The sequence below is a fragment of the Trifolium pratense genome, linkage group LG1 (assembly GCF_020283565.1).
Source record: "Trifolium pratense cultivar HEN17-A07 linkage group LG1, ARS_RC_1.1, whole genome shotgun sequence".
NCBI lineage: Eukaryota > Viridiplantae > Streptophyta > Magnoliopsida > Fabales > Fabaceae > Trifolium > Trifolium pratense.
The window spans coordinates 30,115,879-30,138,992 of NC_060059.1; the positions used below are offsets into that span (position 1 = coordinate 30,115,879).

Below are 23,114 nucleotides of genomic sequence, written 5' to 3' on the forward strand. Positions count from 1 at the left end.
TCATACATCAATGAAACTTTCGAAAATAATAAACAGTATTTTTTTATTCAAATAGTAAACATCAAAGGACTAAAAAATTGGGTTTCCTCCCAACAAGTGTTCTTTTAACTTCATTAGCTTGACATCTCATACGATCCTAAGGATCTTGGGCTTCAATTTGCATTTCTTTCATCTTTCGATCAATTTCCTTCGGATAATTCTCTTCAATGAAAGATGAAAAAGCATTGAGATCATCATTGCTCATTAAATTACTACTAAATTCTCAATTATTAATGTAATGATAAATTATATTGGCTATTTCCTTCCCCCTATTTTCCTCCTTTTTTTCTTCAATTGAAAACAGCCTTTCTCTACACTTACCCTTAAGAAGGCTTCTTGATCCACCATATTTTTGCTTCATTCAAATTCAGGTAAACTCCTGAACCTAGATAGCACACTTTTGACTCCTGAATTTGATGGCCAAACATCTGCTTGAGGATTGTTTTGATCATAGATTACGCTTGTTTTGATCTAGATCTTCGTAATGCCCCCAAGGTTACGCTTGTTTTATGGAAAGCTCGTTTGATAAGTTGGTTGAAGGCAAACATAGACGAATATGTCATGGGCACGCCGGCTACAGCTGCTTGTGGAGGTTTGTTCCATGATTATATGTCTAATTCGTGTGGACCTTTTGCTAAGAATTTTGGACAGGTTTCAGTTCTATTTGTTGAAATCTTCGCGATCATAATAGCCATGGAAATTGCTAGTTGTCGTGGTTGAAACTATTTATGGATTGAGAGTGATTCTATAACATCACTTAGTGCGTTTAAATTACCAAACATCATACCATGGTGTCTCCGTAACTGTTGGTGTAATTGTTTGATGTTGGGTCTTTAGATTACTCGATGGCATATCTTCCGCGAAGGTAATCATTCTGCCGATAAGTTAGCGAATCACTAACAATGGTTGATGTTGGGTTTTGTATGTTCGCTTCAATTTTGCAAAAACAAACAATAGCCAGATGTTGGACCAAGATGATGTAACGTGTGGGTACAACATATGTCACCTAAGAAGCGAACCTTATTTTTCAACTAATATCTTTTCAAAATTTGATTCAAGAATAAGCTTGAGCTTATCCAGTACGCCAAAACGCGTCTTCCACTACAAGTTACTAAAGGCGGTTTGTTTATTTTATTCAGTCCAAAAATATGTTTCAATATTTTTGGAATGCATCAAATAAAATAAATATGAAGTTTCAAAATATGAAGGGTCATCAGTCATTATGGGTAGACAACAGGCTGGATTGCATGGTTTCAATCCCAAAAGCTCCACATGGGTTGGACACTAATTGCCTTATCATTTATCTCAGTCTTCTCTGCTGGTGCATTCTTTGTGGGATTGAAGCATGTGCAATAATCTATGATCAAAATAATCCTCAAGCAGAAGTTTGGCCATCAAATTCAGGAGTCAAAAGTGTGTTATCTAGGTTTAGGAGTTTGTCTGAACTTGAAAGAAACAAAAAGATGTTGGATCAAGAGACCTTCTTAAGGGAAAGTGTATAGAAAGGTCGTGATCAATTGAAGAAAAAAATGGAGGAAAATAGGGGGAAGGAAATAGCAAATATAATTGATCATTACATCCATAATTGAGAATTTAGTAGCAATTTAATGAGCAAAGATGATCTCAATGTTTTTTCATCTTTCATTGATGAGAATTATCCGAAGGAAATTGATCGAAATATGAAAGGAATGCAAATTGAAGCCCAAGATCCTTAGGATCGTATGAGGTGTCAATTAATGAAGTTTAAAGATTTTTTGTTGGGAGGCAACCCAATTTTTAGTCCTTTGATGTTTACTATTTGAGTCAAAAAATAATGTTTACTATTTTCGAAAGAGTCATGGATATATGAATAAAATGGAATTTTACTTCTATTAGTTGTTCGTTAATAATTATAGGATAATTACTTTTATTTAGCGGCGCACCTTGTTACATGTTTTCATTTCATTCATATGTAATTATCCTATAATTATTAACGAACAACTAATAGAAGTAAAATTCCATTTTATTCATACATCAATGAAACTTTCGAAAATAATAAACATTATTTTTTTATTCAAATAGTAAACATCAAAGGACTAAAAAATTGGGTTTCCTCCCAACAAGTGTTCTTTTAACTTCATTAGCTTGACATCTCATACGATCCTAAGGATCTTGGGCTTCAATTTGCATTTCTTTCATCTTTCGATCAATTTCCTTCGGATAATTCTCATCAATGAAACATGAAAAAACATTGAGATCACCATTGCTCATTAAATTACTACTAAATTCTCGATTATTAATGTAATGATAAATTATATTGGCTATTTCCTTCCCCCTATTTTCCTCCTTTTTTTTCTTCAATTGAAAATAGCCTTTCTCTACACTTACCCTTAAGAAGGCTTCTTGATCCACCATATTTTTGCTTCGTTCAAATTCAGGTAAACTCCTGAACCTAGATAGCACACTTTTGACTCCTGAATTTGATGGCCAAACATCTGCTTGAGGATTGTTTTGATCATAGATTACGCTTGTTTTGATCTAGATCTTCGTAATGCCCCCAAGGTTACGCTTGTTTTATGGAAAGCTCGTTTGATAAGTTGGTTGAAGGCAAACATAGACGAATATGTCACGGGCACGCCGGCTACAGCTGCTTGTGGAGGTTTGTTCCATGATTATATGTCTAATTCGTGTGGACCTTTTGCTAAGAATTTTGGACAGGTTTCAGTTCTATTTGTTGAAATCTTCGTGATCATAATGGCCACGAAAATTGCTAGTCGTCGTGGTTGGAACTATTTATGGATTGAGAGTGATTCTACAACATCCCTTAGTAAGCTTGAATTACAAAACATCATACCATGGTATCTCCATAACCGTTGGTGTAATTGTTTGATGTTGGGTCTTTAGATTACTCGATGGCATATCTTCCGCGAAGGTAATCATTCTGCCGATATAAGTTAGCGAATCACTGACTATGGTTGATGTTGCGTTTTGTATGTTCGCTACAATTTTGCAAAAACAAACAATAGCCAGATGTTGGACCAAGATGATGTAACGTGTGCATCCAACATATGTCACCTAAGAAGCGCGCCTTTTTTTTCAACTAATATCTTTTGAAGATTTGATTCAAGAATAAGCTTGAGCTTATCCAGTACGTCAAAACGCACCTTATTTTGTTTATTTTATTCGGTCCAAAAATATGTTTCAATATTTTTGGAATGCATCAATTTTTTTTTTTTTGAAGAATTAATTTTTTGAAGTGAATCTTTCTTGAAGAATTATTTAGGAGTAAATCTTGTGAGCTGACCATCGCACTATCCAATTGTATTTTGAAGCCTTTACTTGCGCAACAAGCCCATGCTAGCTCCGACTATATATATGAAGACCTAAACCTATTTTCTAATCATCTAAGCTGTCTTTTCACAAAGCGTGTGTTTTAGGGTTTAGGGTGTTCATTGTTATTTGTGAGTTTTTTCTTGTGTCACTTTGATGCAAGCTTAGGACTAGGGTTTTGAGTTGTAAGTTGTGTACTAACTCCAAAGCTCTTAAGCAAGGAGGTTATAGGTAGAGGATTGGGATGTTTACGGGTGTTGCCTCGATGTCTAGATGCTCTACTCACCTAAGAATTTCTCTGTGAGAGATTCCAACAACCTGGTATGATGTCTACATGTTGACATCTTGCTTAGATGTTCAAAATCAATACCATTAAAGCAAGATTTAATTCTATCATCTAAATAGAATATTTACCAAGTATTAGACACAATTTTGTTTGGATTATAATGCATGGATTAAAATAGTCAATTAAACCATTAAAAAATAAAATCCATCCATAATGATTTTCGAAAGAAATTCATTAAATCCATAAATCATTTCAAAAAAGGAATTTAATTACTAAATTGGCCAAAAAAAAAATAGACCTGAAGAGGAGTTCCCTTCAAAAGCACACGATGTTTGCTAGAGAAATGCTTCAATGAAGTAGACAATTTAGAATCCTTGTTTTTGAGACGAAGACCTTCATCAACTATCTGCATGTGTTATGTATGTATAGAGGTTAAACTCTTAATATCAAAGAATAATGCACTGAAGCACCAAAGAGATGTTTACTAGCTCTAACACTAGAATGGTGAGTACCTTCACTTAGATAAATATATGAAATCAACATCATCCGAATCTAATAAAAAAATGACAAAATGTGAGCTATTGCCAAAATAATAGATTAGTTGAAACACGTACATACCTCGTAAAACAAACTGGAGGCTATGTTCATAATGTACCATTTAAATATAGTTGGGATGTCTTCTATTCTCTTTGATATCATTATGCTCTTAGTTCACCTAAAAAAAAAAACCATTTAAACGAAATACTCCATGAAATAAATATTTGATGACATTTTCATAGAAAAGATGGAATAAAATAATTCCAAAAGTAATCTAATTCTAATAGCAACATATTTCTGTGTAAAATTCTCTCATAAGTCTAATAAAAAAAACGATAAAATCATTTCAGAGGGGAAGAAAATTAAAATACATGATTCATCAAAATTTAAGGACTTCAGAAAAGACACGATGATGAAATGATTCATGAAACAAACTTCTTTTTTCTGATTAGTGTAAAATGGTCTAAGCCCGACAATTGTTTATGGTAATAAGCAACCCAAGCTCACATCCTTGGTCAATGATTAGTGAACTAAAATTCAAGAATAATAGTTTGAACTCAACTACCACTTTTCTATCAAAATTTCTGCATATAACATTCTGGGATAAATGAATTTCAAATCAATCCAAAGTTCAAAAACATATATAATAACCAATAACATAATAATCTGGTATTATTTTTCATATAAGCAAAGATAAAAAAATTCTAATAGTTGAACCTGCAAACAAGTATTTAATCAACTATAGTCCATTCAGGCCGAATGACAACAAAATCTTCATTCAATTTTCAGATTGTTGTCAATTGAAGATGAAAGTTGTTTACTTTAATCTTTAAACCAAAATTTTTCTTGAAAGCCTTAAGAAACTCACCCTAAAGAGAAAAATTTATGTAGCTAGTAAATGGACAATACCAACATATCACACCGATAAAAAGACTCAACAAATAAAAACATAAAAGACATTTTTGAAAGTAAAATTTCAACATAATACTCAAAACTAAAAATTGTAGAGGTAACGGACAGGGAAATGAAAATTTACATATATTATTATTAGAGGAGGAGGAGGAGGAGAGAGTGGCGGCTAGGCATAGTATATGCATAGTTGTTACTTTGTTTTATATTTAGGGTTAGTGAAGTGGGTTGGGCCTTGGGCCATGTAGACATTTTTTTTCTACATGTGTGTTGTGTTTATGTAAAAAAATAAAATTGTGTCTGGGTGTTGAAATGTGCCTTTTTTTTATGTATTTATTTTGTGGCCTTATTTTGTATCCGTTTCAAATTGTTTAATAATAGTTGAACCGATTGAACCATTGTCCAAAGGTCATAAAGGTTCGATCTTTGGTCCAGTATTTAAAACATTGTGAAAACTCTATATTTAGTCAAAAATAAATAAAATACTATATAAAATAAAATAAAAATGATATTATTCTTTGTATGGATAAGTAAATTTTCCTAATTTGTAAAAAGGTATTACAATAAATTTTTAATTTTTTTACTTCTCCCTCCTAATTAAAATATTTGCTTAAATAGACATAATGGATATAGATGGTAATTAATTATTTTTAAAAGGAAACCAATAAAAAAAAGAATTGTTTTGTCATCTTTTACCATTTGTGTATCTTTTCCAGTCAATTTATCTGACTCACAAGATAAATTTGAATTTTCGAACTTACCTACTTTTCTTATTGCAGATTTACCCTATATGCAAACTATTCCTCCTAGGCCACCTGATTTTTTTACTAATATTCAAATTTACTTGCTATCTACTCTTTCCTTTTTCATTTTCACTAGAACTTTGACCCATGCGGTACATGGGTCTAATTAGGTGTAATATGTAATAATAAAAAATAAAATACTAAAGTTCTAAGGGCATTTTCAATAAGAGTAGTATAGGGAATTTTATGGACTAATTATTCTATATTTGTTTATGTGCTTATTTTATATTTTATATATTTTTTAAATAATTTTGGAACCCCATCGTTTTGTTTACTTATTAAAAAAAAATTGTTGATAACTAAAGGTTAAAAAATTGATGATAATTAAAGGTTAAAAAAAATTAAAGACATAATCAAGAACATAAACATAAGTAGACATCCATAAATAAATAAATAAAAATTGTGATTAATTCTGCCGTTCAAATTTATTGAAAACAGGGTTAACATATTAGGATTCCTAAATTCTTTCATAATTGAAGCACATGTTTTAGCGGTTGAAAGGTTTTATTGTAAGTAAGGGATTCAGGTTCGATGACAAATCTGTATTTTTTTAATATAAAACTGCAATAAAAAGAAAAAGAAAATGAGAGGGGGAAAAATTTGGTTTAGGGTTAGCTTATGTTAGCAAGCTTATAATCTAAGAGATTATCGGTTTTTAATTGTTTAAATTGTGAAATGAAAATTGATGGTGCTTAATTGTCGTATGAAATTTTTCCTATGAAAGTTGATGGAGCTTAACTCTTGTGGACATAATTTAAATCACAATTGGTCTTCTAGTGCATATTGTATCAATTGACCATCAGTTAATATTAAATCTGCAATGTTAAAATCAAAATAATGTATGTGATTAGTGACATGACTATGGTTGTGTTTGGTGGTATTGCAAAAAAAATTGATTTAGCAGAATTGAGTTTGATAATAACTTTTCAAATTACACGTGATAATAACTTTCCAAATCTCACATGATAATTATTCTCTAAATTTATGATCCGGTAGAAAAAAAATCATTGATCACGAAAGACATAAAAATATTTCGTGATGAAATAATATAGTCAACAATAATTTTGATATGATATACTTTTAAAATTGATGGTGCTTATCAATTATTGCACATAATTTTAATCACGATTGGTATACTTGTTATAGTGGTTGGAAATATTGCCTTGCACTAAAGGGTTGTGGGTTCGAATCCTAGTCAAGACAAAATTTTATTATTTTTTAATAAAAATTGCAAGATAAAATGGAGGGAAAACTGGGAAACAAATTAGGGTTTAGAGTTTGCTTGTGTATACAAGCTTATAATATAAAAGATTTCTTTTTTCTTTCATTTTCATTTTTTTTCACTTGAATTTTTGTTGCATACTTTGTGCTCATCGCATGAAACAAACACTATTTTAACTAGAACTTCGACCCATGCGGTGCATGGGTCTAATTAGTCGTAATATGTAACAATAAAAAATAAGATATAAAAATAATAAGAGCATCTTCAACAAAATTATCATTGAGAGTTTCATACACTAATTATCCGTACCTTAGTTTTTTTTATCATTGAAGTTCAATGACGTGACATGTGGACCACTTGTTAATAATGTATAATACCCAAAGTAGTATCCCATTGGAGCAAAATATGTATGAGTTGCATAAGTATTACATGACATTGTAGGACCATTTGTTAGTAATGTATGATACCCAAAGTGGTATCACCATTGGAGATGCTCTAATAATAAAAGCTATATGAAAAAAGTTGAGCAACATTAAACATTAGTTCAAAAATAAATATGGATAAATGTTCATCCAACAGAAGTTATGATATATTACAAAATACTTCCTTATAGACTACATTGGAAGTTTCATTTGTATCTTCACCAATTATGTAACAAAATTTGACTAAACTTAAGTGGACAACCATAAATAAATAGAAATTGTGATAAATTTTGCCATTCAAATTTATTAAAAAACAGGGTTAACATATTAGGATTTTTAACTTTTATCACGACTAAGCACATACTTTAATGATTGAAAAACTTTATTGTAAGTAAGGGATGCAGGTTCAATTTCCACCGTAACAAATTTGGGTTTTTTTTTTTAATATAAAGAAGCAATAAAAAAAGAGGGAAAATTACATGGAAAAGAATTAGGTTTAGGGTTATTTCCCATCGTAACAAATTTGTGTTTTTTTTTAATATAAGTGATTTTTTTTTTAATAATTTTGAAACCCCATCGTTTTGTTTATTAAAAAAAATTGCTGATAATTAAAAGGTTGAAAAATTGCTGATAATTAAAGGTTAAAAAAAATTAAGAATACAATCAAGAACATAAACTTAAGTGGACAACCATAAATAAATAGAAATTGTGATTAATTCTGCCGTTCAAATGTATTGAAATACAGGGTTAATATATTAGAATTCTTAATTTTTATCACGATTGAAGCACATGCTCTAGTGATTGAAAAACTTTATTGTAAATAAGGGATGCAGATTCGATTCCCGTTGTAGACAATTTATATTTTTTTAATTTAAGCTGCAATAATAAAAAGATGGAAAATGAGAGGGAAAAGAATTTAGTTTAGGGTTAGCTTATGTTAGCAAGCTTATAACATAAGAGATTAGGTTTAGGGTTAACATATGTTAGCAAGCTTATAATATATAAGAGATAATAGATGACGTCGTTCAAATTTATTGAATAACAGGGTTAACAAATAAAGATTGAAGCACATGTTTTAGTGGTTGAAAGACTTTATTGTAATCAAGGGATGCATGTACGATTCTCATTGTAGACAATTTTTTATATTTTAAATATAAAGTTACAATAAAAGAGAGAGAAAATGAGAGGGAAAATAATTAGGTTTCTGGTTAGCTTATGTTAGCAAGCTTACTTTTATCACTATTGAACCACATGCTATAGTGGTTGAAAGACTTTATTGTAAGCAATAGATGAAGGTTCGATTCCAATTGTAGACAAATTTGTATTTTTATATTGTTTTTAATATAAAGCTACAATAAAAAGAAAGGGAAAATGAGAGGGGAAAAAAATTAGGTTTAGGCTTAGCTTATGTTAGCAAGCTTATAATATAAAAGATGCTGCCGTTCAAATTTATTGAAAAACAGGGTTAACATATTAGGATTCATAACTTTTATCATGATTAAAGCACATGCTCTAGTGGTTGAAAGACTTTATTGTAAGCAAGGGATGCATGTTCGATTCCCATTGTAGACAACTTTGTATTTTTTTTAATATAAAGCTACAATAAAAAGAGGGGGAAAATGAGATGAAAAAAAAAAATAGGTTTAGGGTTAGCCTATGTTAGCAAGCTTATAAAACGTTGAAAAATTGCTGATAATTAAAAGTTAAAAAAGAATTAAGAACACAATCAAGAACATAAACTTAAGTGGACAACCATACATAAATAGACTTAAGTGGACAACCATACATAAATAGACATTGTGATTAATTCTGTGGTTCAAATGTATTGAAATACAGGGTTAACATATTAGGATTCTTAACTTTATCACGATTGAAGCAAATGCTCTAGTGATTGAAAAACTTTATTGTAAATAAGGAATGCAGATTCGATTCCCATTGTAGACAATTTATATTTTTTTAATATAAAGCTGCAATAAAAAAAAAGATGGAAATGAGAGCGAAAAGAATTAAGTTTAGGGTTAGCGTATGTTAGCAAGCTTATAATATAAGAGATTAGGTTTAGGGTTAGCGTATATGTTAGCAATCTTATAATATATAAGAGATAATAGATGATGTCGTTCAAATTTATTGAATAACAGGGTTAACATATTAGGATTCCTAACTTTTATCACGATTGAAGCACATGTTTTAGTGGTTGAAAGACTTTATTGTAATCAAGGGATGCATGTACGATTCTCATTGTAGACAATTTTTTAAATATAAAGTTACAATAAAAGAGAGAGAAAATAAGAGGGAAAAGAATTAGGTTTAGGGTTAGCTTACGTTAGCAAGCTTACTTTTTTTCACTATTGAACCACATGCTATAGTGGTTGCAGGCCCCTCATGGGCTGGACAGGGTCATGGCCCGCCCCAAGATTTTCATTTTTTCAGGTATACTCTTTAGCGGCGGTTTTAAACCCCAGCTAAATAGTCTGTTTAGTTTGTTAATTCACAGTTTGTGGGGGTTTCAAGCAACATCAATTTGGACCACCAGAATTCTTTAACAGGTTTCCAGTTTGCGGGGGTTTCAAACCCCCTCTCATTAGACGATCCAGAATTCTCACTTATAAATTAATAATTCAAATGTCCTTCTTAATTTATTTATTTGAAGCATCCCTTCTAATGTTTTATTGTTTAATATTTATAGAAATTTTAGAATGTGTAATTTATTTTGTGAAAGTATTCAAGTATATTTTTTTGGAGAAAAAAAGTACTCAAATTTTTATTTAAAATAGAGTTTGTGTATAAAAATTCATATTTGATCAATCTTTTGTTAAAAAAATTTAAATTTATTTATTGAAAATGGTAATGGTTCACCTATTGACTCTTTTTGAGATATCTATATTAGACACACCCTCAATATGATATGTCTTTTTTTAGTAATTTTTTTGTATATTCGATTTATATTCGTAGCGGCCCGCCCCAACCTTTTGGGCTAGCTCCGCCACTGAGTGGTTGAAAGGCTTTATTGTAAGCAATAGATGAAGGTTTGATTCTCATTGTAGACAAATTTGTATTTTTATTTTTTTAATATAAAGCTACAATAAAAAGAAAGGGAAAATGAGAGGGAAAAAAAATTAGGGTTAGGCTTAGCTTATGTTAGCAAGCTTATAATATAAAAGATGTTGTCGTTCAAATTTATTGAAAAACAGGGTTAACACATTAGGATTCCTAACTTTTATCATGATTAAAACACATGCTCTAGTGGTTGAAAGACTTTATTGTAAGCAAGGGATGCATGTTCGATTCCCATTGTAGACAAATTTGTATATTTTTTAATATAAAGCTACAATAAAAAGAGAGGGAAAATGAGAGGGAAAAAAAAATTAGGTTTAGGGTTAGCTTATGTTAGCAAGCTTATAATATAAGAGATTAATTTCGCAAGAAATTTAATTGATTCATAACGTGAGCCAGATTTAACACTTTGTGACATAATTTTAATCACAATTGGCCTACATGACATAGTGGTTGAAATATTGTATTGTAATAGTGGTTGAAATGTTGTATTGTAATAAAGGGATGCGGTCGAATCCTAGTTAAGACAAAGTTGTATTTTTTCTTAATAAAAAACTGCAATATAAAAATGGATGGAAAAAAAATTAGGTTCAGTGTTTGCTTTTTTATACAAGCTTATATTATAAGAGATGAGCTCAGCTGGAGTTTTATCAATACATATATCACATTGAATTTTTTTATTAGATACATTGATTATTATTTTTGAAAAAGATCTTGATCAATACTCTCTCTGTATTCCTCTTCAAAAATACTCTCTCTGTATACTTGTTGAAATTATTATTTTTGAAAATATATAGCGACAAAGTTTGATGAAAGAGCTTGACCAAAAAAAAAAAGTTAGATGAAAGAGAGAAAAATTAAATTAAGGATTTAATTTGGGTTGGTTGACGAAGAAGATGTTGAATATTATCAACTAGAACTTTGACTCATGCGCTGCATGGGTCTAATTAGGTGTAATATATAACAATAAAAAATAAAATACAAAAATTCTAAGAGCATTTTCAATAAGAATAGTATAGGGAATTTCATGGACTAATTATTCTATATTTGTTTATATGCTTATTTTATATTTTATATATTTTTTAAATAATTTTTGAACCCCATCGTTTTGTTTACTTATTAAAAAAAAATTGCTGATAACTAAAGGTTAAAAAATTGATGATAATTAAAGGTTAAAAAAAAATTAAAGACGTAATCAATAACATAAACTTAAGTAGACATCCATAAATAAATAAAAATTATGATTAATTCCGCCGTTCAAATTTATTGAAAACATGGTTAACATATTAGGATTCCTAAATTCTTTCATAATTGAAGCACATGTTTTAGCGGTTGAAAGTTTTTATTGTAAGTAAGAGATGCAGGTTCGATGACAAATCTATATATTTTTAATATAAAGCTGCAATAAAAAGAAAGAGAAAATGAGGGGAAAAAATTTGGTTTAGGGTTAGCTTATGTTAGCAAGCTTATAATATAAGAGATTATCGGTTTTTAATTGTTTAAATTGTGCAATGAAAATTGATGGTGCTTAATTGTCGTATGAAATCTTTCCTATGAAAGTTGATGGAGCTTAACACTTTGTGGACATAATTTAAATCACAATTGGTCTGCTAGTGCATATTATATCAATTGATCATCGGTTAATATTAAATCTGCAATATTAAAAACAAAATAATGAATGTGATTAGTGACATGACTATGATTGTGTTTGGTTGTATTGCAAAAAAAAATTGATTTAGTAGAATTGAGTTTGATAATAACTTTCCAAATTACACGTGATAATAACTTTCCAAATCTCACATGATAATTATTCTCTAAATTTATGATCCGGTAGAAAAAAAAATCATTGATCAGGAAAGACATAAAAATATTTCGTGATGAATAATATAGTCAACAATAATTTTGATATGATATACTTTTAAAATTGATGGTGCTTATCAATTATTGCACATAATTTTAATCACAATTGGTATACTTGCCATAATGGTTGGAAATATTATCTTGCATTGAAGGGTTGCGGGTTCAAATCCTAGTCAAGACAAAATTGTATTATTTTTTAATAAAAATTGCAAGATAAAATGGAGGGAAAACAGGGAAAACAAATTAGGGTTTAGAGTTTGCTTGTGTATACAAACTTATAATATAAAAGATTTTTGTTACGTCATTCACGATAATTATCCTTTTAGTTTTTAAATCCACAAGTTTGATTCCCGAATTTACAAATTCGTAAAACAGTAAGGACCGGACGGAATAATACATGACAGAATAAGATAATACAAGACATGACAAAACTATACCGGAGAGAGATATGATGATAATATTTTTATATTCGAAAATAAAATGGATATTTTCGTATTTTTTATAGTTGTCCTGTGGACAAAAAGTTGTCATGTGGTTTAGTGGGGACAAAAATTATTGATTTTATCTTGTCCCTTGCTACCTAATTTATCCAGTCCCATAACCAGTTTCAAATCAAACAGGGTACAACAAAAGTTTCGGTAAAAAAAAAAAAAGGTACAACAAAAGTTAGCCAGACCAATTCTCTGTTTTTTAGCAGATCAAACGCATGTAGATTAATGTATATATAAATGAAATGTTTATTGTCAAAAAAAAAAAAAAAGAGAAAGCAATGTAAACTAGTTGTTAAATTATAGCAAGTCATATCGTCAAATGAGAAGCATCTCACTTGTTACGTCATAAAAAATTCAGTCTCAAAATGGATAAGATAAAAACAATCAAGACATTTTGAAAGTTGAAGAACCAAATACTGGAGTTGATCATAATCAAAAGGTCATGACCAAATACTAAGCTTAGAATCATAATGAGCAAACTATAATAATAACATGTGAAAATAACTGAAAGCTTCTAAGCATCATCAACAATGAAGTAATTTCAGTGCCCTAATAATAAATCATAGTTATTAATCATATGAAGTAAATGAAATGGTAGCGATTTCTGATTTTATAATTAAGTCTTACAGCTGACAACCCGAAGGCTACGACGATATGACTGCTGGGAGTCACCGCAATGCACCGTCTTTCTGTTGTTAAAATGTCTGCAGTGCACGTCGTGTTTCTGTTGTGATTTTTTGTCTGACTGCAAATTGAAAAGTCTAATTAGAGTAGAGCTGTAAAATGGTCTGGCATGGCCCGCCTCGGCCTAGTGGGCCACCACATATAAATAAACTGGACCAAGGTGATTTGCTTGCTTAATGAGCTACCAAAATTGAGCTAAATCCAAATATTAATGGGTTATGTAGTCTGATGATCAACCTGGCCCATATTTCAATATTACTATTATTATTATTATTATTATTATTATTATTTTTAAATATATTCGATAAACAACAAAGATACTTTTTTTTTCGTTCCACACACCAAAAAGAATAAATGTCATAACCCAAATAGAAATATGGGTCGGGTTGATAATCGGACTATATAACCCATTAATAATTGGATTGAGCTCCATTTTGGTAGCTCATTAAGCAATCAAATCACATCGGTCCAGTTTACTTATATGTGGTGGCCCTCTAAGCCAAGGCGGGCCGTGCCAGACCATTTTACAGCTCTACCTCTAACTAGACAGTTCCATTTTCGGTTAGACACAAAATCACAACAGAAACACGGCGTGCACTGCAGACATTTTAACAACAGAAAGACGATGCATTGTGGCAACTCCCAATAGTCATCACTGGAGCCTTCGTGATGTTAGCTGTAAGACTTTATATAATCACAAATAGCTACCATTTCATTTACTTGGTATGGAATGATTAATAACTATGATTTATTATTAGGGCACCAAAATTACTTCAGTGTTGGTGATGCTTAGAAGCTTTTCAATTATTTTCACATCTTACCATATGATCAACTAGTTATGTAGTGTTTCATTCATTCCCGAATAATAATTATTATAGCTTGCTCATTAAAGTATGATTCTAAGCTTTTGAACATAACCAAATACTAGAGTTCAAAAGGTCATGCATTGTAATGTCGTGACGCCTAGGTTTAGGAATGTAGTTTTTCAAAGATTGAGTTTTGCTATTCAAAAAGAATTAGCAGCGCATGCAGCTTGTTGCCCATCTAGCTTGCTTCCAATTGAGGTGATTGAAATTATTAAGCCCAATTTGAATGATATCCGGATCATTATCTAATTGCATATCATGCATTATGTGCATTAAGTTCTAATTTTTATCTATCTATTTTATTTGTATTTGGCTTTTGACTTTTATGTGATGAGTGTTGTCTATTCTTCTTGTTTTGTGCTTTTATGTCTATATGATATGATTGTATCCCGTGGTTTAGGAATATTAACCCTTGCACCCTACATATCTCAAGCATTATAAAGAAATATATGTGAAATGTAATTCTTAAGCATAATCATATATGTTATACTCAACATATACCAGTCTTTATTACATGTTTATAGCACCATCGTTGTCAGAGCTGCCAAAACGGGCAGCCTGAACGAACTTCTAGCTATATTGGACCGGGTTGAAAAGTCCGGATAAAAAATGGACTGCAAAAAACAATACTTTTTTTTAAGAAGCTAAATTAGGCTACCCAAATTGACTCTAGAGAGAATCGAACCTCAGACCTCAAGAGGAGCACACTCCCAGGTCCCAAGCCAATACCAATCCACCAACCCAAGTGGGTTAAAAAACAGTACTCGAGCCCAGCATTACACGGACTGTCGGGCTTTCGGGCCAGCCCGATTCGTTTGTTTATCCATTCACTCTTTCTGTTTTGTCTCAATAGGATCTTTAACTAGAGCTTCATTTCCATAAGTTCACAACAGAATCATTGCTAGTTGCAGTTGATGCAATGAATCCATTTTGCATACAAGCTGCTAGTCCAATAGTTAGTAAATCAGAGATACATTTATTAAGTACTTGCCTAACTTCAAATCATTGTTTGTGTGTTGGCCTCAAATCCTTATTTTTCTATGTGTTACAAGTCCTCGATATATAGAAAAAATAAAAGCTTTAAAAGTAGGAACAAATCTACCTAAACGAGAAACAAATAAAAACATATTCTTCAAAAATCTCGCGCATGCACAATCATCTTTTATGATCCGGTTCAAGTTTCTCTAGGATTCCAATTATTCACACTTGCACCGGTTCACGTTTGTCTCGGATTGCAACTTTCAACATCTTGCATTGGTTCATAATTAATGAACCAATACATCTTTCTAGCTTCAGCAATGTCCAATGGTTAGGACTTGGGATGTGTTTGATATGTTGATCATTCTAATAACTACCACTCATTATTTTTTTAGGTTGATATATTAGGACAAAATGAAAATAATAAACGATTTAGGCGTCTTCCCCAAATAGTAGTGGCTCACACGGAAAAAATTGAGAATGTGATGCAAATGGAGGCTCTTCTTCATCCCAAGAGGATGAAGTATTCGAGTCCTCATTGGTTCTTTCCTTTCCCTTTATCAAGGATGCTAAATTAATCATCATCATTAATTGAAGCATTTAACGTACCCTCAATTTGACTTTGCATTGGTGTAGAAATAATAATTCCACTAGCAAAATTTACTCCCTTTTGGAATCATATTTTAGTATTTTTGTTCAATTCATTTGCATGCAATTTTAGTATTCTACCTTGCCTCTTAATTTTTTTTCTTTATCTTTCCAAAATCCAATTCCTTGAATATATCAGAGAGCAATCAATTTTTTTTGTATTTCCTCTACATTGATTGAAGATTCCCTTATCTCATCATATTTTGAATCGACATCTATGTTGCAAAACCTCATTTTCTTCATGTTGCAAATTTATGCTTAAGTTATGTTTTGAACATAGATGAGATTACGCAACAAAGATGTCGATTAAAAATATGATGAAATAAGGGAAGCTTCAACCAATGTAGAGGAAGTACACAAAAAACTAGAATGCTATCTGACATATTTAAGGAATTGGATTTCGGGCAAGACAAAGAAAAAAATATGAGGCAACGCAGAACACCAAAATTGCATGTAAAAGAATTGAGCAAAAATGTTGAAAATATGATTCCAAAAAAGACTAATTTTGCTAGTGGCATTATTATTTCTATACCAAAGCAAAGTCAAATTGAGGGCATGGTAAATGCTTCAAATAATGTTGATGATGAATCTAGCATCCTTGATAAAGGTAAAGGAAAGATGGATGAAACTAATGAGTACTCAGATACTTCATCCTCTTGGGACGAAGAAAAGCTTCCATGTGTATCACATTATCAACTTTTTCCGCGTGATCCACTGCTATTTAGGGAAGGCGCCTAAAAAGTTTATTATTTTCATTTTATACTGATATATCAACCTAGAAAATTAATAGTAATAATTATTGGAATGATCAAACAGATCGAACACATCATAAGTACTACCGCCAGACATTATGGTGATGCGATATAACACCACAATATATATTTTAAGGATTGTAGAGGAAAAACATTGCATTACTCCTCAAGTTTGTGATAAATTCTTTGTTCAGAGTTTCTCACTTTGTCTATCTTGGTCTAGAAACTGTGAGGATTAGCTTAAAATCATGAAATTCACAAGTCACTTTTTTCAGGATGAATTATTCCATGTTCAGGAAGCACTGGGGCCAGATTGCTAAAGCTGGAAAGGTGAACCGATTCATTAATTATGAACCGGTGCAAGATGCTGAAAGTTGCAATCCGAGACAGACATGTAAGAATGTTATGTAACTCCACACTCTTTCAAAAACACGTTACATTTTCTGCATTCTTTACTAGTCAATTCGACACTCATTCTATTTGGTAACCAAACTTTGAACATCCGCATTTTTCAAACTCCAACACCATCATCATTGTCGTCGTCAACTACCTTCAATCTCCTCTTTTTAAGGTTGGTATTAACTAATTCATTATCTATTTTCCCATTCTTCAAAACAGAAGTGAACAACAATAACAACACAATATTATTAGTAGAGGGTACAATTGTTATAGTGAATGGATATTGAATGGTATTTTGAAAGAGAGACTCATTAATACCGACCCTAAAAAGAGGATATTGGTGTTAATTGTCGACGATGATGACATGTTGGGGTACTGATTTGGTACGATGTATATTTGACATTTGTTTCAATATAATTCTCGAATCACTGTTTATGCTGCCAAAATGATAATCATGACTGCCCTGATAACTAGTGCTCCACTTCTGATTGGTTTTACTTCTAGATCTTCTCTGGAACATCAGATATTAACGAATGCACAACTCTCTCCTAAACTTCGTAATGCGTCCAAGGTTACACTTGTTTTATGGAAAACTCATTTGATAAGCTGGTTGACGGAAAACATAGAAGAATCTGTCATATGCACGCCTGCTACAACTACTTGGGGAGGTTTATTCCATGATTATATGTCTAATTCATGTGGACCTTTTGCTAAGAATTTTGGACAGGTTTCAGTTCTATATGTTGAAATCATTGTGATCATGATGGCCATGGAAATTTCTAGTCATCGTGGTTGGAACTATTTATGGATTGAGAGTGATTTTACAACATCCCTTAGTGCGTTTGAAATGCCAAACATCGTACCATGGAATCTCCATAACTGTTGGTGTAATTCTTTGATGTTGGGTCTTCAGATTACTCGATGGCATATCTTCCGCGAAGGTAATCATTGTGCCGATGGATAAGTTAGAGAATCAGGGACTATGGTTGAAGACTCAATTTGGTGGGATTCATTACCTCTTTTTATTCGAGATGAATTTTTACATGACAAGCATGGAATGCCTTGTTATCGTTTTAATGATTAGTTCTAGCCTTGTTTCACTTTATCTTAGCATGGGGTAAGGTATACTCCCCCCTTTTTGTACAATTTTTTTCCCTTTATATATACTAGCGTCCAAACTGGTGCGTTCCGCGCCTATCTGTGTGATCCATATTTTCTATTATGCAAAATTATGTCAAAAAAAGAAGAGAGATGTCTTATGTTATGGTGAGTTTGTTAATAAAAGATTTTTGCTACTAAAAAAAAACACATGCGGTATGTTATGGTGAATTTGTTAATAAAAGATTTTTTTGCTCTAAAACAAAGTCAAAGGGTATTGTTGGAATTATGAAAAGTATACACCAAAATTTTTTGTATCCTCTTTATATATACTAGGGAGCTAGGCAAGCGCGTTCCGCGTCTGCTTGTGTCTAACTTATGTAAAACCAAAGATATGCTTTATGTTATGGTCAGTTTGTTAACAAAAGATTTTTCCTGTTAAAAAATATGTGTCTTATGTTATGATTAGTTTGTTGATAAATTTTTTTTGTTGCTATTAAAAAAAATTAAAGGTATTATTGGTATTATGAAAAGTCAATAACAAAATTCATGCATTCTTTATATATATATATGGGATTCTTTATATATATATATGGGAGTTCTAACCTACTCCCACTTAAAAAACATGTTTTGACCAAAAAACCGATTTATCATTACCTAAGCCAATTTTAAATAGAAGGTAGTTTCGTAAGTTTCATTTAATTAATTAAAAAAACAAATAAAAAACTCACTAATTGTTAGTTTTCCCGAAAATTCTTGTTCGATCTACTTTTTTGTTTTTACTAACTTTTGTCCTAATTCACAGTGCTTATAAAATTTATGAACACGACGCGTCAAATTTTTTATTAGTATAACTTGTTTTTGATGAAAATTTAGTAGAACTTGTTTTTGTTGAAAAAACCTGGCGGAACCATTTTTTATTTTAAGAAAAGTAGAACAACTGGTAGAAAGTTATTAAAGATGGATTCTTAATGTCAATTATGTGTAGAAAAAAGACACAGAAGCAAAAAAAGAAAAGAAAAAAAGATAATGAAAAAAAAAAGCAATTGGACAATTGTAGATGATACCATAATGCATGTTAGTTGAAACTTTGGCTAATTTTATTTATTTATCAAAATATTTTGTTTTGATAAATATTTATTTCCACGAAGACCGTGTTGTTTTCAATGTTTATAAAAAAAAACACATGTATTTTATTAATAAAACAAATTTACAAAACTAATCTTATAACTTTCTTTTTATAGGCAAATTTTTAGTATATTACAATGTTATGTTAATTTTTCTCATTGCTAGGACTTGAGCCATGGAACTCCAACTCCTTAACCAATTGAGCTACCTATCTCACCCCACTAATCTAATTATAACTTAAATTGGTTTGTATAGAGGATGAGAATGAGTTTTTGGTAAATATATAGTGGGAGTAGGCTTGTTAACTTACTCCCACATGTATAGTAACCCATATATATATATATATATATATATGCATATGCAGAGGATGAGAATGTTTAGGGCTGCTAACATAGTTGGAATGTTAAGATACCTAGATGCTCTTACGTTATCCAAGAAAAAACCCCTTCTTTTTATTGGCTTAATTAATAAAATGGTCCCTTAAAGACATTTTTGGTTTCAGATTGATCCCTTAAAGAAAAAAAGGTCCAAATAGGTCCCTTAAAGAAAAAAAAGCCCGGATAGGTCCCTTAAAGACATTTCCGTTAATCAGTTTGGTCCTATTTAGACCTCTTTTTAGGGACCAAACTGATTAACAGAGATGTCTTTAAGGGACCTATTCGGACTTTTTTTTCTTTAAGGGACTTATTTGGACCTTTTTTTCTTTAAGGGACCAATCTGAAACAAAAAATGTCTTTAAGGGACCATTTTACTAATTAAGCCTTTTTTTGGTTGAAAAGTAAGCGAAAATTATTAAATTGTAATATGTATTTCTCGGTACCAAATTTTGATGTGATAGATTTTCCTTGAAGCGATATTTAATTCTATCATCTAATGTCCAAATAGAAGAATTTACCAAGTGTTAAACACAATTTTGTTTGGATTATAATTCGTGGATTAAAACAGTAAATATATTGTTCCATTAAAAATTTAAAATTCATTTATAATCCATTTCAAAAGAAATTCATTAAATCCATAAATCATTATAATAAAATGAATTTAATTACTAAATTGGTAAGAAAAAAAACCTGAAGAGGGAGTTCCTATCAAAAGCACGCGATGTCTTTTGCAGAGAAATGCTTTATCAACCATCTGCATGTGTTATGTATATAAAGAGGTTAAGCTCTTAGCATCAAAGAATAATGCACTGAAGCACAACATAGATATAATTAAATTGTCAAAATAATTTTACTTGCTCTAACACTAGAATAGTGAGAAGAATTTTACCATGCACTATTATTTATAGGATTCAATAATGCGGTATCAAGGTTTATCATTTCAACTTATGAAAAAAAAAAAGTTTATCATTTCATATGATATCAAAAAGATATCAAACTTAATGCTTTCCAACTTTCTTGTAGTAACTATTTTTAAGATTTATTTTTCATGTTTTTCTCCGAAAAATAAAATCCATATGTTCCCTAATAATGCCACATGAGCTTGGAAAGATCCAACAAACGTACATTAAAAACAATCTAAGTCTAATAGCAACATACTTTAGTGTCAAAATTCTCTAACAAGTCTAATACAAAAAATGATAAAATTATTTTAGAGAGGAAGGAAATTGAAATACATGATTCATCAAAATTTAAGGAGAAGACTAGAGAAAAAATACGATGATGAAATGATTCACGAAATAAACTTATTTTTATTGAAAATCTCAATAATTTATAAAATGGTCTAAGCCCCCATCTCCCACAATTGTTTCTTGTAATCAGAAACCCAATCTCACATCTTTAGTCAATGATTAGTGAATCTAAATTCAACACTAATAGTTTAAACTCCACTACCATTTTTCTATGAAAAATCCTGCATAACATTCTGGGATAAATGAATTTCAAATAAATCTGAAGTTCAAAAACATGTACATTAACCAAAAACATAATCATATAAGCAAAAAGAATAAATTCTAATAGTTGAACCTGCAAGTATTCAATCAACCACAGTCCATTCAAGTCGAATGACAACAAAATCTTCATCCAATTTTCAGATCGTTGTCAATTGAAGATGAAAGTTGATTATTTTGGCCTTGAAAGCCTTCAGATAGCACCCTAAAGAAGAAGAAGAAGAAGAAGAAGAAGAAGGGAGAGTGGCGGCCGCACAAAGTATATGCATAGTTGTTACTTTATTTTATATTTAGGGTTAGTGAAGAGGGTTTGGGCTTTGGGTCTTGTATACATTTGGGCTTTTTATTCCTACCAATATGCTTGTTTATGTTAAAGAAAAAAAAAATTGGGTGTTGAAATGTGCATTTTTTTTATGAATTTATTTAATATTCGAGTTCAACTTGTTTAATAACGGTTGAACTGATCGAACCATTACCCAAAGGTCACAACGGTTCGATCATCGGTCCGACTTTTAAAATATTGTGAAATATTCTATATTTAGTCAAAAATAAATAAAATACTCTATAAAATAAAAAAATGATATTATTCTTCTTATGGATAAGTCAAATGGGTGGAAAACAAAAACAAACAACTCCTTTTTTTTTTAAGGAAGATTTAATTTAGAGGGAAATTAAATTTTCCTAAATTTTAAAAAGGTGGTATAATAAATTTTTGAATTTTTTACTTCTCCCTCCTAATGGAAATATTTGTTTGAATAGACAAAATGGATATAAATGGTAATTAAGAATTATTTTTAAAAGGAAACCAATAAAAAATTTGTATTGCTGTTTTTCACCATTTGTGCATTTCTTCCACCCAATTTATCTGACGCACAAGTTAAATTTCCTATTGTATTTATTATTGTAGATTTACCGTATGTGCATACTATTCCTCCTAGATCACCGGATTTTTGACTCAAATAGTAAACATCAAAGGATTAAAAAATTGGGTTTCCTCCCATCAAGCGTTCTTTTAACTTCATTAGCTTGACATCTAATACGATCCTAAGGATCTTGGGCTTCACTTTGCATTACTTTCATCTTTCGATCAATTTCTTTCGGATAATTCTCATCAATGAAAGATAAAAAAACATGGCAAAATTACACTACAAGTCCTTTCGGATAATGCTCATTTTTTATTTTTTATTTTTCGTTTACAATGTGTTGAGGATCGAACCCCTACTAAATTCTCCATTATTAATGTAATGATCAATTATACTGCCTATTTCCTTCCCCCTATTTTCCTCCTTTTTTTTTTCGTCGGTTGATAACGGTCTTTCTCTACACATTCCCTTAAGAAGGCCTCTTGATCCACCATATTTTTGCTTTGTCCAAATTCAGGTAAACTCCTAAACCTAGATAGCACAATTTTGACTCCTGAATTTGATGGTCAAACATCTGCTTAAGGATTGTTTTGCTCATAGATTACGCTTGTTTTGATCTAGATCTTCGTAATGCTCCCACAGTTACGCTTGTTTTATGGAAAGCTCGTTTGATAAGGTGGTTGAAGGAAAACATAGAAGAATATGTCATGGGTAGCCAGCCGACTACAACTGCTTGGGGAGGTTTATTCCGTGATCATATATCTAATTCATGCGGACCTTCTGCTAAGAATTTTGGACGGGTTTCAGTTCTATATGTTCAAATCTTCGGGATCATAATGGCCATGGAAATTGCTAGTCGTTGTGGTGGGAACTATTTATGG

At 30.9% G+C, this 23,114-nt stretch overlaps 1 long non-coding RNA gene across 1 annotated transcript; it reads right to left on the minus strand.

Moving 5' to 3' along the window:
* Positions 1–13,550: 13,550 nt before the first annotated feature.
* Positions 13,551–21,614, minus strand: LOC123897340. The gene is made up of 3 exons (XR_006804954.1): positions 21,447–21,614; positions 20,553–20,616; positions 13,551–13,677 (listed from the first exon to the last, which is right to left on the minus strand). It is a non-coding gene; the product is annotated as an uncharacterized LOC123897340 (long non-coding RNA).
* Positions 21,615–23,114: the final 1,500 nt, after the last annotated feature.